Here is a 10689-nt window from a genome sequence, read left to right as displayed (position 1 = left end):
AGTAAAATAAATCACGACGTTTCGGGCGCAACACAAGCGTCCATCATCAGGTGGGAAAGCAGTCCAGTTTATGAGTTTTACAGTACGAAAACACCGTAACGACGCATATCTGATTTCGATTTAAAGCTCTCGTGACTGCAGGGATTCACCTCCGCATTCCACAAGTAGTGACTAATCCCATATCTGCATTTCACCATAAATATGCAAAATTTCTATTGATATGCAAATTCATTTGTCAAGGCGCTCTTCCCCCTCCAACCCAGCTTAAATATACGCTGCCAAGCCTGGGGTGGTGTTCATTCAGACGCTGTCTTTCCGACAGACCTGTTTTTCACCTGAGGACGGCTGCTTGCGTTGTGGCCGAAACGTCGTGAGAATTATTTTATTATGTTAAATTGGTATTATTTTATTATTTCCCTTCTACGTGACGTTACCGAAAGAACCAAGAAGACGCATGTCTGAGTGGGGAAAAGTTTACATCGGGTTCCTCAAAAGAGTCAGCATCATGAGCGCGAAACGACTTACAATATCGGGGCGACGTACGTCTCAGAACCCCCTGTACTTGCATTGCCTTTTGTACCATTAGCTCTTTTCGGCGAATGGTAGTTCGATTTGACCGACGTTTCAGGCGCACACCCAGACCCCCCGTCAACTCACCGGGACTTTGGACAGCGCCTGCGCGTTGGAGGCCGTGACCTTGACGCTGAAGACTGACCGTGGAGCTTCCGTCCCCTCTCCCCTCGACCCTTTTTGTCCCGGGGGCCCCTCCGGACCCATGGGCCCTGTGAGACCCAGCGGCCCCATCTTACCCGGCTGGCCTGTACAGGGTGGGGGGAAGTGTGGGTAGAGGGTATGGTGCGATATGTTGTTGTCGTAGCATCGCTGCGGCACTTTCAGATTGCGCTGCTTCTGCGGTCCGTGTGGAACGCTCTCCCCGTTCCGATGTTATTAAGCAAGTGGGGAGCAATGCCACTTTTAAATCACAATCTAGATTTTTGTCGTTCTTACCTCCCGCACCTCCAATTCGCACGGTTGGCTACATACATTGTGAAAGAGGTTCAATAAACGTGCATAGACTCACACCGAGACCCATAGACTCCCACAGAGACCCATAGACTCACACAGAGACCCATAGACTCACACAAAGACCCATAGACTCACACAGAGACCCATAGACTCATACAGAGACCCATAGACTCACACAGAGACCCATAGACTCACACAGACCCATAGACTCACACAGAGACCCGTAGACTCACACAGAGACCCATAGACTCACACAGAGACCCACAGACTCACACAGAGACCCATAGACTCACACAGAGACCCATAGACTCACACAGAGACCCATAGACTCACACAGAGACCCATAGACTCACACAAAGACGCGTAGACTCACACAGAGACCCACAGACTCACACAGAGACCCACATACTCACATAGAGACCCATATACTCACACAGAGACCCATAGACTCACACAGAGACCCATAAACTCACACAGAGACCCATAGACTCACACAGAGACCCATAGACTCACACAAAGACGCGTAGACTCACACAGAGACCCACAGACTCACACAGAGACCCTCATACTCACATAGAGACCCATATACTCACACAGAGACCCATAGACTCACACAGAGACCCATAAACTCACACAGAGACCCATAGACTCACACAGAGACCCATATACTCACACAGAGACCCATAGACTCACACAAAGACGCGTAGACCCAAACAACGACCCCTCGACTCATACAGAAATCCATAGACTCACAGATACACAATATACTCACATGGACACTACTCTGCTATACACTACACTGGCTACTTCTTTAGAACTGCTCATTGTGTTTAGTTTGTTGTCCTCCCGCTCCTCCAATTAGCATGGTTAGATACGTATGGTGCAAAATAAGTTTAGCATACGTACTTACATACGTCATCTCTCATGAAGTTGAGATGTATGGAAAAGTGATAGAATTTTTTTTTATTTTGTATTATAATTATTACGAGGCGCGGTTACCCAGCAAAATCTCGACATCATGGGACCTCCTGCATACTATATATATTTTTTTTATTTTAGCATGTACGGCCGCACTGAGCTGCTATGGAGCTATTTCAAAAGCGACCACCTGGCAATCACAAATAACAGCCCAACGAAGTGGCCTATCGTCAGCCAAATACACGAAGCGCGTGCTGTTTCTAAATGTGGGAGGGAAAACCCAGAGGACCCGGAGAAAAATCAACGGGGAGAAAGAAAGAGAGGTCGTAATCTCCAAATCTACAGCAGGCATTGTCAGGGTCAGGATCGAAGCCACGACTTCTTGTATACCAGGGGAGGTAGTTAATATCTCCTTGCCAGCATTGCGTCATGGTCAGGATTGAACCCACGACCTCCTGTATACCAGGCGAGGTAGTTGACATCGAGTCACCGTGATGTCAGGGTCGGGATCGAACCTACAACCTCCTGCATACCTGGCGAGGCAGTTAACATATCCTAGCCACCAGGGGATCGAACCCACGACCTCCTGTGTAACAGGCGAGGCAGTTAACATTTCACCATCGTGCGGCCATCCCGAACATCTCGCAACTGGTTGTTGGGGCCAGGCTTTGTTGCCGAGAGCCTTTGATACTCCGACTGATGCTCCTACTGTTGTGGAGTGACTCATGTAGCCAGCTATGGCTGCAGAGTGTGGTAGTACATGTTGTTTACGTCGTTTATTGTGAAAATTCGGTCACAGTTCATATGACCACTGTTTCATTGCTTTTATGGCTTTATTTTGGTGATTTTTGAAAAGTTTTTTGGTTTGGCCATGTTTGTTTGTTGTAGTACAGAGTTAGACTGATGGCCTTAATCTAAGTTGTCTTGTGGTTGTTGTTGTTTGACTTGCATCCCACTGGGATATTTGCACAGGGTTGATGTACGGTGTTTTTTCTGCAATATTTTGCTGTCTTTTCTTGGATTTTCTGTTTGCACTCAGTCACATATTCACCTTATGATGTTTTCTTGTTCATGTTTTTGTTTTTTGTTTGTTGCGGTTGCACCCGATTCAAGAGCCGAATGGCTCACAGGGCTATACCTAATACATGAACTTTGAACTTTTAAGGCCGGCATAGCGCACGAAGGAGTGGCACAAAATCAAAAACAAACGTAAATATCCCCCATATAGCCTTTAACAGGCTGTTCAAGAAACTGCTATTAGCAAGCACCTATGACGGCTGGGACGGTGCATGAGGGAAGGCAGTGGTGTGGCCAACGCCACGCCCGGCCGCCTTTGTCTCCCCAGTGCTGATGTTTACACACCACAGCACGTACTAATTTGAGGCTGAGTCGACCTAATGGAGGCCCAGGACCGGTTCAAATAAAATCGTCACTGTTGTTGGCCATGAGCGGGAATCGAACTCGGAGTGCAGGGTTCGTAGCGCAGCGTAGCGCTAACCCGCTACACTGCCGCTCGCCACACACGCGCACTCGCGTGCGAACACGCAGACACGTGCCCGACACGAGCGCGTATAGTGCACGGGGCGGACACGCAAGGCAAGGCACCACCCTTCTGTCAAGCAACAGGGACAATCGGACAGCGGAATGACTCGCCGCTTGACAGTGAGTTCAGCATCATCGGGGCGGTGACCTGGCCTCCCCGGTAGCGCAGGCGTTCGCGGTTCGATGCCCGTAGGCCGCCCTGGTCACAACTGCACGAGTATTTACCGTAGAATAACCATGCTCCACCATTGGAACCTCATTTGTCAGTAGCTAAATATGATAATTGTTTTTTTACCCTTTTATCTGGCAACAAAACTGACACCTTTTCTGAGGTTCCAATGGTGTAAATGCTTACCCCGAGCTCTCATACTCTGATGGTGCATTGTCTTTGAGTTGTGCGCCTTTTGGCGTCATCTGGTCCAACACCATGTGAGACTAGGCTCTAAGGAAAGCTGTCTCGGGTGTGGACCAATCAACTTCAAGGACAGTGCATACACTATCAGAGTTATGTTTTTTGTTTGCATTCCGGCTGCAGGTATTGTTGTCAATGCAAACATGACTCCTTGTAGAAAAGGTGTCAGTTTTGTTGCCAGATAAAAGGGTAAAAAACCAATTATAATAACCATGCTCCGTCTGCTGCACAGTTGATGTGAGGAATCGACGTGTGTGCCAGTCGGAACGAGTAGGCCCATTGTGTGCCGGTGTCATAGTCCATATTTGCTATACAGAACTGTTTTGAAAACAATGAAAGTTCCTGCAAATCACTCGATTGTGTTGACACTCAGCAGCGTCGCCCCCTGCTGAGTAACGACTGCAGGCTCTGTGGCTGTGAATCAAAGCAGCAGCGATTTCCTTCGTCAGCATCCCTGTGACATCAGATTTCGACTGGACATCCGTGTAAAAAAAGCTTCATAGCCAATCGGATTTCTCCAGGACAAATATAGATTTTGAGATTGGCGTGAATACCACATTATTATTTTTCGATTTAAAGCTTTCGTGACTGCAGGGATTCATCTTCTTGGTTCTTTCGGTAAAGTCACGTAGAAGGGAAATAATAAAATAATAAAAATAAAACATAATAAAATACAATTCTCACGACGTTTTGGCCACAACACTGCTTGCGTTGTGGCCGAAACGTCGTGAGAATTGTATTTTATTTTATTTTTTTATTATTTTATTATTTCCCTTCTACGTGACTTTACCGAAAAAAGAACCAAGAAGACACATTTTTATTATTAAATGAGCGTTTTATTTTTATTATTTTATTATTTCCCTTCTACGTGACTTTACCGAAAGAACCAAAAAGACACATTATTATTATTATTAAATTAGCGTTGAAGGGGCGACACTCGTGTCTTCTGGTGGCCCCCGAGATAAGAGTGGAATTATCCACGTGCTCATGACGGGGCCAGTCTGCTCCAGCAAGGACAGGCCACAGGGAAGGGGCAAGTACAGGGTGGTCTGGATGTTTTGTGACCCCCATTTAATTCTCTCAAACTTAATATTTTTAAACCAAGGTTTATTTAAAACAGAAATGAATATGCAAAGAGAAAACATTTTAGGGATCAATTAATTGGAGGTAAGAGGACATCTGGACCACCCTGTACAGCATCTTTTTTCCGATGGCAAAAACATCGGGCTCTTGCTCCGATGGCAACCACTGCTGCCTCGCCACAATTCGGTGCTTGTTTTCACGACCCTGGATTGATGATTGGTTGAGATTACCTCCGACCCATTGAACTTAAAAGCCAAATATTCAAAGTCAGCACCACGGCGCTTGATCATCTCCTGTTCACAGCCCTGAGCCAGTGGTGGGCATTCCACATTCCTATGGCAGGGTGGGGAGGATCACTGTTGACTCGCCCCAAAAGTAGTTACTATTTTTATCGACCCCGGAGTGCTGATGGGTCGAGTGATTCCCCGACGGCGATTTGAATTGGTGACTCTCCGATTGCGAGCCAATCGCTCAACCCGCTGCGTTGATGATGGACGGCTGAGAAACACGGCCCAGTGAAACGAAGGCAGCACAGTCCAGTACAGAGTGGTCCAGATGTCTTGTGCCCCCCCCCCCCCCCCAATTAATTGAGCCCAGAACAGACCGTACAACATATAACGCCGCAATGCCGGTTCAGGATCGAACCCACGACCCCCCTGTATACCAGGCCAGGTAGTTAACACATTCCTGCGGAGGGAGCTGGTAGGAACGTTGGGTTGCTCGGTCAATGGCCAGGGTCAACGGCGGCGTGGTGTATTCCGCAAATATGCCCGACTGTGAGGGCGGGCACAAGCCAGCGTGAGTAGGTTAAACGTTGAGTTTTATAAGGGCACCACGGGGTGACCAGCCCCTCACCACCAAGCCCCACCCCTCTCAACCCCCACCCAGCCTCACTCTCCCCACCCTCCCCACCCAGCTCCTCCCCACCCTCCCCTCGCCACCCAGCCCCACCCCTCCCACCCCCCACCCAGCCCCACCCTCCCCACCCAGCCCCTCCCCACCCTCCTCACCCAGCTCCTCCCCACCCTCCCCTCCCCACCCAGCCCCACCCTCCCCACCCAGCCCCTCCCCACCCTCCCCTCCCCATCCAGCCACACCCTCCCCACCCAGCCCCTCCCTGCACGACGGACGGACTGACACAATAATCCCCTGTGGGCTGGTGGAACCAGTGGGTTCCTACCAGTTACATATCTCTGTATCGTTCCGAATATACGTACCTAGGAATCCTCGTTCACCTTTCACACCTTGGGTTCCCATATCTCCCTTTTGACCGGGTTCACCTGAATCACACAGAGACATCGACGCATGGCCTGTCAACTGCTGGATTAAGGCACCCTGCAATCTGTCACCATCTTTCACAGCACACACACACACGGATACGTACACACACCTCCAATTAGCATGGTTGGCTACATCCGGTGTGAAATAAGTTCAACATACGTACAGACTTATACACACAAAGACGACGACAAACATCCCCCCCCGTAGAGCCAGCTCCTATGAAGGCCGGCACGGCACACGAGGGGGTGGGTGAGTCCATGGGTCTCTGTGTGTGAGTCCATGGGTCTCTGTGTGAGTTTATGTGTCTTTGTATGAGTCAATGGGCCTCTGTGTGAGTCCATTGGTGTCTGTGTGTGAGTCCATGGGTCTCTGTGTGTGAGTCCATGGGTCTCTGTGTGTGAGTCCATGGGTGTCTGTATGTGAGCCCATGGGTCTCTGTCTGATGAATTTATGGGTTTTTTGTGTGAGTCTATGGGTCTCTATGTATGTACGTTTAACTTTCTTCGCACCGTACGTTGCCAACTGCGCCAATGAGAGGTCCGGGGGAAAGGACAATCAACTAAACACACAAAAAGCAGTCCTAGAGAAATGAGTTTGTCAATCTAGACGATGATTTCAAAGTGGCTTTGCTCCCCAGTGGCTTTGCGGAATGTCGGGAAGAAGAGTGCAGAACCGCATCCAAAAGCGCCCCACGATGCGTGCCCATCTTTGTTCGATGGCTGAGCCAAAAGCTACCGCCACCGCCGCCGCGAGGAAACCCCGGAGTTCGCGCGGCCTATTGAGAAGACTTCACCCAGCAGTGGGTAGACCATGGCGGTGATGACGATCACCGTGGCGACCTTGCAAAGGCTTACCCTTCGTCCCAGGAATTCCACTGCCACCTGCAAGAGACAACATGGACGCACGTTCGTAGCGATATGGATCCCGTCACAGTAACGTCGAGTGTTCAGTGCTCAGTATCCACCTTGTTTTTTTCCGGATGGATACGTGCAACATCAGGTGATCACGATGCACTTTCTTCTTCAGGCACAAGGGTCTCTACATTAAAATAGAATGTAATACGTTGAACACGTAGGCTTTCGCGACCAATATCATCCATGATATTGATGACGATCGCTTGTGCTGTGATCGAAACGTAGTAGTTTTTTGTTTAATTTATTTGTATTAATTTGAACCTATCTACGTGACTTTACCGAAAGACCCAAAGAATATAAATGTGTGCATGTAGCTGGAACTTCTTCTTTCGCGCCGTAGGTTTTCCAACCGTGCTAAGTGGAGTTACGGGGGAAGGACAACAAATGATGCGTCTCTGTGTGAGTCTATGCGTCCCTGTGTGAGTCTATGAGTCTCTGTGTGAGTAGTCTAAGGGTCTCTGTGTGAGTCTATGGTGCTCTGTGTGAGTCTATGGGTCTCTGTGTTAGTCTATGGGTCTCTGTGTGAGTCTATGGTGCTCTGTGTGAGTCTATGGGTCTCTGTGTTAGTCTATGGGTCTCTGTGTGAGTCTATGGTGCTCTGTGTGAGTCTACGGGTCTCTGTGTTAGTCTATGGGTCTTTGTGTGAGTCTATGGGTCTCTGTGTGAGTCTATGCGTCCCTGTGTGAGTCAATGGGTCTCTGCGTGAGTCTATGCGTGTCTATGTGAGTCTATGCGTCTCTGTGTGAGTCTCTGGGTCTCTGTTTGAGTTTACGTGTCTCTGTGTGAGTCTATGGGTCTCTGGGTGAGTCTATGGGGGTTTGTGTGAGTCTATGGGTCGCTGTTTGAGTCTATAGTGCTCTGTGTGAATAGTCTAAGGGTCTCTGTGTGAGTCTATGGTGCTCTGTGTGAGTCTATGGGTCTCTGTGTGAGTCTATGGGTCTGTGTGAGTCTATGGGTCTCTGTGTGAGTATATGGGTCTCTGTGTCAGTCTATGTGTCTCTGTGTGAGTCTATGCGTCCCTGTGTGAGTCTATGGGTCTCTGTTTGAGGCTATGGGCCTCTGGGTGAGTCTATGGGTCGCTGTTTGAGTCTATGCGTCTCTGTGTGAGTCTATGGGTCTCTGTGTGAGTCTCTGGGTCTCTCTGTGTGATGAGTCTATGGGTCTCTGTGTGAGTCTATTGGTCTCTGAGTGAGTCTATGGGTCTTTGTGTGAGTCTATGGGTCTCTGTGTGAGTCTATGGAGTTCTGGGTGAGTATATGGGTCTCTGTGTGAGTCTCTGGGTCTCTGTGTGATGAGTCTATGGGTCTCTGTGTGAGTCTATTGGTCTCTGAGTGAGTCTATGGGTCTCTGTGTGAGTCTATGGGTCTCTGTGTGAGTTTATGTGGCTCTGTGTGAGTCTATGGGGCTCTGTGTGAGTCTGTGGGGCTCTGTGTGAGTCTATAGGTCTCTGCGTGAGTCTATTGGTCTACGTGTGAGTTTATGGGTCTCTGTGTGAGTCTATGGGTCTCTGTATAAGTTTATGGGTATCTGTGTGAGTCTATGGGTCTCTGTATGAGTCTATGGTGCTCTGTGTGAGTCTATGGGTCTCTGTGTTAGTCTATGGGTCTCTGTGTGAGTCTATGGGTCTCTGTGTGAGTCTATGCGTCCCGGTGTGAGTCTATGGGTTTCTGCGTGAGTCTATGCGTCCCTGTGTGAGTCTATGCGTCTCTGTGTGAGTATCTGGGTCTCTGTTTGAGTTTACGTGTCTCTGTGTGAGTCTATGGGCCTCTGGGTGAGTCTATGGTGGTTTGTGTGAGTCTATGGGTCGCTGTTTGAGTCTATGTGTCTCTGTGTGAGTCTATGGATCTCTGTGTGAGTCTCTGGGTCTCTGTGTGATGAGTTTATGGGTCTCTGTGTGAGTCTATTGGTCTCTGAGTGAGTCTAAGGATCTCTGTGTGAGTCTATGGGTCTCTGTGTGAGTCTATGGGTCTCTATGCGAGTGTATGTGTCTCTGTGTGATGAGTATATGGGTCTCTGCTTGAGTCTATTGCCCTCTGTTTGAGTCTATGGGGCTCTGTGTGAGTCTATGGGTCTCTGTGTGAGTCTGTGGGGCTCTGTGTGAGTCTATGGGTCTCTGCGTGAGTCTATTGGTCTATGTGTGAGTTTATGGGTCTCTGTGTGAGTCTATGGGTCTCTGTATGAGTTTATGGGTCGCTGTTTGAGTCTATGAGTCTCTGTTTGAGTCGATGGGTCTTTGTGTGATCATTTGGGTCGCTGTTTGAGTCTTTACGTCTCTGTGTGAGTCTGTGGGTCCCTGCGAGTCATCCAGCAGAGGATAGACCAAGGCTGTCGAGATGTTGACCACCTCGCCTGATGGACAGGAGATTGTGGGGTTCGATGCTGATGCTGACGCCTGTTGTATGTTTGCAGTTTGCATCTTTTTCTCTCCCCGTGGTCGCGTGGATTTTTCTGCTGGTCCTCCATTTTTTTTCTCTCCACATTTAGAATCGACGTTTAAAGTAATGTGGCTCCTGCTACCCATTCCCGCGTGATGATAATGAACCGCCAATTCGTTGAGCTGATATCATTTTTCACAGCCTAGGCCGCTTCTGAAAAAGAGCTATATAGCTGGTTAAATAAAATGAAAAAATAGTTTAGCTGTAATTTTGATGATGACTCACCTGGTTCTCCATGGCTACCTTTGATTCCCGGGTTCCCGATGTCTCCTTTGAGGGCCTGCGCTCCCGGATTCCCTGCGGAGAGGATCAACTCATCTCTTTTTTACGCCTCAATGGATAGGCTCAGCTCAGCTCTGCCTGTGCGTTCCGTCCGTCCGTCCGTCTGTCTGTCCGACCGTCCGTCCGTCCATCTGACCAACTGACTGACCGACTGACCGACCGTCCATCCATGTGAATGACTGACCAACCGACTGACTGACCGTCCATGCATCTGACCGTCCGACCGACCGACCAATCGTCCATCTCACTGACCGACCCTCCATACATCTGACCAACTGACTAACCGACTGACTGACTGTCCATGCATCTGACCATCTGACCAACCAACCAACCAACCGTCCATCTGACCGACGGACCGTTCATCCATCTGACTGACTGACTGATCGACTGACTGACCGTTCATGCATCTGACCGACTGACCGACCGACCGTCCGTTTGTGTGTAATGCCGGGTCACAGTGACTTCTTTAAGTTGTGTCACCATTCGCTGACACGCCCCGGAAAAAAACGGCCACCTTCATCAAAGGGTAACCACGTGTAGTTTTATCCGATTTGCAGATTAACCTCGCCACCTGAGATTTCGACGTGAATTAATAATCTCTCATATCTCTCTCTCAATCTCACTCTCTACTCTATCACTCCGCTCCCATCTCTCCCTTCTCTCTCTTTCCTCTTCCTACTCTTCTCTGTCCTCGCTCTTCCCTCTCTCCTCCCACTCACGCCCCACTTTATCACCCCTCCCCTCTCCACCTCCCTCTCCTCTCTCCTCTATCCTCACTTTCTTTGACCATCTCCTT

At 49.1% G+C, this 10689-nt stretch overlaps 1 long non-coding RNA gene across 1 annotated transcript; it reads right to left on the bottom strand.

Annotated features, from left to right (window-relative positions):
• Positions 1–6199: 6199 nt before the first annotated feature.
• On the bottom strand, positions 6200–9847 carry LOC144949821 (uncharacterized). The gene is made up of 3 exons (XR_013640309.1): positions 9837–9847; positions 7117–7143; positions 6200–6261 (listed from the first exon to the last, which is right to left on the bottom strand). It is a non-coding gene; the product is annotated as an uncharacterized LOC144949821 (long non-coding RNA).
• Positions 9848–10689: the final 842 nt, after the last annotated feature.

The sequence above is a fragment of the Lampetra fluviatilis genome, chromosome 55 (assembly GCF_964198595.1).
Source record: "Lampetra fluviatilis chromosome 55, kcLamFluv1.1, whole genome shotgun sequence".
NCBI lineage: Eukaryota > Metazoa > Chordata > Hyperoartia > Petromyzontiformes > Petromyzontidae > Lampetra > Lampetra fluviatilis.
The sequence above is the reverse complement of the archived record's forward strand: the minus strand, read 5'-3'. Positions and strand labels throughout refer to the sequence as shown.